This window comes from Nannospalax galili, unplaced genomic scaffold (genome assembly GCF_000622305.1).
Source record: "Nannospalax galili isolate Female #2095 unplaced genomic scaffold, S.galili_v1.0 scaffold17, whole genome shotgun sequence".
NCBI classification, from domain to species: Eukaryota; Metazoa; Chordata; class Mammalia; order Rodentia; family Spalacidae; genus Nannospalax; species Nannospalax galili.
This window is the reverse complement of record NW_008342276.1, coordinates 8373423-8379550: the sequence shown is the minus strand read 5'-3', so window position 1 is coordinate 8379550 and position 6128 is coordinate 8373423.

The following is a 6128-nucleotide window of genomic DNA, read 5'->3' as shown; positions in this document are numbered from 1 at the left end:
TCTTTCCCTTGGTTGATAGTCAACATCAGGGTAAGGGCCGTATGTTCATGGTTGTATTCAGAGACAGCACAGGCCTGCCTGCTATGCAAGGGTGGTTTGTGGGCTTTTTAAAAAAAGATGGGACTTAATAGCCCATATTGGCCTCACATTCACTTTGTAGCTGACGACTTTGTACTTCTGTCTGACTCCACCCCCCAAATGCTAGAACTGTAGGCATATGCTACATACCTGGTTTATGCAATGTTGGAGTTCAAATCCAGAGTTTTGTGTATGCTAGCAAATCTCTCTATCAACTGACCTATATCTCCAGCCCTCTTAGGTGTTTCCTGAACTGAACTGAAACTTAGACTGGATAATAAGTTGGGTAGGGGATTTTGAACTTGCTTAGGGAGAGAGCTAGGGGTCAGTCTCCTAGGAGCATTAAAAGATTTTATTGTTCATGTAAGGAAATTTTAGTCCTCTGATGGCAGGATATTAAATGAGGTTAGAAATAATGGAAAGAATACACTCAAAATTGAAATACTTTTAAAAAATCAACAAGGGGCTGGTGAGATGGCTCAGTGGTTAAGAGCTCAGGTTGCTCTTGCAGAGGACCCACATGGTGGCTAACCACTGTCTGTAACTCCCGTTCTAGGGGATCCAGCTCCCTCTTCTGACCTCTGAGGGCATTGCACAACATGGGTGCACTTACATGCAGGGAATATACTCATGCACATAAAAATAATAAAGATTAAAAACAATTTAAAAATAAACAGAACAGCTATCTGTAATGTGTACTTACATTCTAATAAGTATGAGTATTTGTGGTGGTTGGGGGTGTCAAAGGAGATGGTACAGACTGAAGGCAGACAAGAACAGGTGGGAAGTTAATTAGAGGTATAAATTTAGCTATCTCTCCTCTGAGGAACTCCTCTGAGGCCAGCATAGATGTTAGTGGACCAGGGAGGAGAAACTCTTGCCACGTCATGGGGCTGCAGAGACGATCAAGGAGTCCAGAACTGAATTTAGCTGTAAGATACAAGGATCACTTAGGCAAAGTCACAGGCCTCACTGGAAGCCTTTGCCTGACCCAGACGAACCTGATCTCTCCTCTCTCAGTGTGCTGGCCTTTTCTCAAGACCTGGCGTGGACATAGTGAGTGTCCTTGTTAATTAAGGGCAATCACTGTTAAGGGAGCCTTGGATTTAGGCTGTACTTGCTTTTTGTAGAAGTAGTGAACTTAGCCCCAAGGTTGTAAAATATACCCTAGCCAAGGCCCTGGTTCTCCCCTGGAGAGGCCCAGACCCCTTTGTGGAAAGGAGAGAGACTTCATGATTGTATGAGCCCTTGACTCAGAAAGGTCCCTGGCTAAATTAAACCAAAAGGGAATTTTTCGGAGAGATAGAGAAGGGCTTACTGATTCCAAGGAGTTGTTGGGAATTCTCACACCAGCAGACCAGTGAGTGATCCAGGAGGCAGACATTGGTGGCATCTCCTACTGGGCCATGCCCATTTCATCTTGGATTCTGTTCTTATTTTTCTCCCTTTAGGATTCAACTCCTGAATCTAATCCAGATTAGATTGTGTGGTAGGAATTCAGGGAAAACATTTGACTGGCAGTTCCATTACATCTACCCACAATAGAGAGGCCATTTACCAAACGCAAATCAAAGTGGGTGCTAGGTAGGTAGAAAACCCTGATGGGGCATGGGTACCACACACCTGGCCTTCTGGGAGGAGTCTCTGGCTTTGATTCATTCCAGTCTGGAAATGAGACACTATCCCTTCCCTTGAGCTTGGCTACCAAGCATTTAGCAGACTGCACATTTTGCTGAATATTTGGGGAATGAGGAGGAGATTGGAGAGATGGATATGACATTGATCATCAGGCTAAGTGGCTGCCAGCCCTTGAAGATAGGTACCGTGTTTCTCTGCCTCTTCATCACATCCTCAACAGAGCCTGGCATGCATAGGCTTTTTGAGATATTTGTTGAAGACATTACATAAGATAAATTCTCCTTAGCTGTAACTGGCTGCCTCCTTCTCTCCATCCTTGCTTTATGTCTAGGCCTCTCTAGTGTCTTTGTTGATTTAGTTCTGACTTTAAGCCTTAACCCAGCAAAACAAAATTTTGCAGACCCACCCACTCACTTTAGAACAAAGCATCAAAGTTATTCCCTCTATACAAAGCAAGACTAGGTCAGGGAAACAGATGAATTCTGCTAAAGAAGTTAAGATTATTCCTTATGTACACATTCCCAAGATTCTGCTATGCTCTCCAGAGTGGGTTGGATAGAGGTACCAAAATTATATGTACACACCCTAATTCCCCAGACCAAAAAGTGTGATCTTATTTGAGAAAGCAGGCCTTTGCAGATGTAATTAAATAAAGGCTGTTGAGATGACGTCATCCCTTGTTAGCTGTGTGACTGAATCCAGTGGCAAATGGCTTCTGAGAGACACATGGAGGAAAAGACACAGGGGAGAAGGGGATTAGAAATGAAGGTAGAGATTGGAGTGATGTGGCCACAAGCCAAGAAATGCCTTCCAGAAGCTAAAAGGGGCAACAAACAGTATCTTTCTTAGAGCTTAGGATGGAAAGTGGTCCTGGGGACACCTTGCTGTCAAACTTGGGACCTCTGGAACAGAATTATTTTATTGTTCTACACCATCAAGTTGGTTATACTTTGTCATACCACCTCTAGGAAATGAATTTGTCACCTAAAGAATGGCAATGCTCAGTTGTCTTTTCTTAGCCCCCCTTTCATCCCTGGAACTCTCCTTGCAGGAATGTTTGTAATCTGATTTCTTCTCTGTAACTGAGCCATGTTCCAGTTCCACCCAGAACACCGGTGGCTGGGCACTATTGCCTAAGGTTGTCTGCCTGTATCTCTTCTTCACTCCCTGACAGTCTTAACTAATTTAGAGGTTGGTCATCAGGCTTCTTTCTGCATTCCAATGTCAGTCTTCCGTGTCATGGACCACCTTAAGGGCAGAAGTTATCTGAATCAAATTCTAAAACTATTATTAAGACAGAGAACTCTGTACTCTAATGAAATCTCACATCTTAACTATGAGACATGGAGCTGATCTAAATTGTGGCTTGGGCTGGAGAGAGAGCTCAGTGGTTAGGAACACTGACTACTCTTGCAGAGGACCTGGGTTCGTTTCTCAGCACCCACATGGCAGCTAACAACCATCCATAACTCCAGTTCCAGGGGATCTAATACCTTCTCCTGACCTCCATGAGCATTGCATGACACATGTACTTACATACTTGTGGGCAATACATTCCTACACTAAAATAAAAATAATAAAATATTTTAAATTGTGGCTCAGGCTGGTGTTCAACGTGCAATCTTCCTGCCTTTGCTTCTCTACTGTTGGGGTCAGTGACACAAGCCACCATGCCCAGCTTTGAACTCTTTTTGTGAAACTTGCCTGATTCGCTTGTTGAAAAGCTCAGTGGGTAAAGTGTTTGCTCTTATACATTGGGAACTGAGTTCAGATTTCCAGCATCCATGTAAAAGCCAGGTGTGGCAGTGTGTGCGTGTAAGCTGAGTGCTAGAGGGATAGAGACAGGTGGATCCTGCCTGGCCTGCCTACCTAGCCAATTGGTGAGCTCCAGGTTCAGTGAGAGACCTTATTACAAAAAAGGTAGAGAACTGGGGTTGGAGGGATGACTCAGCACTTAAGAGCACTGGTGTCTCTTACAGAGGACCTGGGTTTGCCACATGACAGCTAAAACCTGTCTGTAACTCCAGTTTCAGGGGCTCCAACGCCCTCTCCTGGCCTCCATGAGCATTGTACGTACATGGTGCACTTACATGCAGGCAAAACGCTCATAAAATAAAAGTAAATAAAAATTTAAAAGGTAGAGAACAATAGAAGAAGATACTGGTCACACATACACAGGTGAGCCCTGCTGTACTAACGTACACACACCACCCCCCAGTAGTGATAGTAAATTTCTTTTTAACTTTAAAAAAAAATTATCTATTATTTTTATTTTATGTGTGTGTGTGTATTGCCTGCATGTAGGTAAGTGCAACCATATTGTGCAATGCCTGAGGAGGACAGAGAGGCTGTCGGATCCCCTGGAACTGGAGTTATGGACAGTTGTTAGCTGCCATGTGGGTGCTGGGATTCAAACCCGAGTCTTCTGCAAGAACAGTCAGTGTTCTTAACCGCTGAGCCATCTCTCCAGCCATGTGAATTTTTTTAAAAAAGAAAATAGGTTTCCAAAGTGGCTGTTCCCCTCCCCAGTGATGTAGTGTGTGACAAGGTCAACATTAGTTGTCTTTACCTTCCAGTGCTCCCTAAAGTCCTCATTCCGTGCCACTTTCCCTTACACCAGAGGCCCTTGACTTCTGACCGCCAAGAAAAAACCCGCTCTGAAATTTTGGAATCTCAGCTCTTCTCCCTTTTCCTTGTGCTGCCTTTGAGCTTGGTGCCTTTCGGCCCATTCTCTCCATGATGCAGGCCCCACACTTGGGAACAGGCCTGGTCAGAGGAAGATTCTCCTCAGAAGGCCATTGAGGCCTTGGTAGAGAAGGCCTGAAAATGTGCAGATAAATTTCCTGTAGAGGTAGTGGTGGGGGAGGAAGCTGGGAATGTTCATACATTAATAATTTTTGTATCTGCCACACAGAGAAGGGGAGTTAAAGAAAAGCCCTTCAGGATCATTAAGATGAACTATCTGGAAGAGCGTAGAATCTTATTAATATTCAAATCCTCATGGCTGTGATCAGAGGGAGTCAGCTGAAGAAAGGGGCAAAAGGCTCCTAACTCCCCACCCTAGTCCTGTAAGAAAAGTGAGGGCATTGGGTGAGGCAGGGGGGGACCCTGAGTAGAGCCTGCTGCAGGGGGTGTTGGACCCAGGCAAATGAGCCCTGGGCTGGACCCTGGAGGCTGCGGGCAGGTTAATGGTCACAGCTCTAACTTCACCATAGCCTGACCTTGATTAATGTGCATCTAGGGAAGTGCAGAGGCTTGAGCTTCCTCAATTCTCATGAGAAATACATAATCATTAATCAACATTACTGGGCCCCACTCAGACTAAGTGGCCTCTTGTGATTAGGAAGGGGCTCTTGAAAAAGAAAAAAAAAAAACAGTCTTTTTAGCATTTTGAGTATTTTGAGTGTGTGCATTTGACAATGGCTTTCATGATGGGGGATGGGAGGATTCCAGTGCAGGGCCCTGTGTGTGTGTGTGTGTGTGTGTGTGTGTGTGTACAAGTACACGGACTCCTCTGAGAAACAAAGACAGGGTGGTGGGTGTCAGGCCATGCTCCTCTGTCCAATCTGCAGGTCAGAGTCCCACAAAGCATCTTCCTCTGTAGCAGGAGCTGCAGTCTGTGGGAAGGAAAGTGGGGCAGCTATGGGCTGGGGGTGGGGAGACATACCCTCTCCTTCTTAGTCACACATTCCCAGTACCCTGGGTGCCAGAATTTGAGAAAATCCTGCCTCATGTCAAAATGTGAAGGACAGCTCTCCTCAGAAGGCTTGGGTGAGAGTAGATCAGACAGTGTGAGTATACCATTCAACTTCCCGAGACATATGACCTCCTTTGCCCTTCACCATGTGCCCCCTTAGTCCTCACCAATCACTCTGGGAGGGTCTGTGGCCTTGAGTTGTTGAAGATGCTGTTTTCGGAGGCAGCCAGTCCTTATCTCTTGGTCTTTTGGCTAAGAGCAAGTGTAGAGGCAGCCAGTGGCTCCCCTAACCAGTCAGTTACTGAGCCTAAGTCCCTTCCTTCCCTACATACTCAGTGTGGCCTGGGGTCCTGGCAGTCCTGGATAAAGCTGGTGCCGCCCTTGACCTGCTTGATGACTTTGAGCTGGTTACCACACCTCTCCGAATCGTAGCCGCCGAGCTTTATAAAGAGAAGGATGTGCTTCCTATGTGGGTTGTAAGAAGACAATGAAATAATGTGAGGAAGCCTTTGGAACACACTGTCCACAGCAAGTATCTGTCCCCTGCCTCCTTCCCCTGCCCTTTGGGCCAGACATTGATTTGATCCTCATAACACCCAGTGAGGCTGGTGTTGCTATAAGTGAGGAGAAGTAGGGACCCTGCTCATGCTGCCGTGACCTGCTCAGTAAAATGGCAGTAGCTTCACTTAGCTCCAGACTCACCAGATGTGGGGTC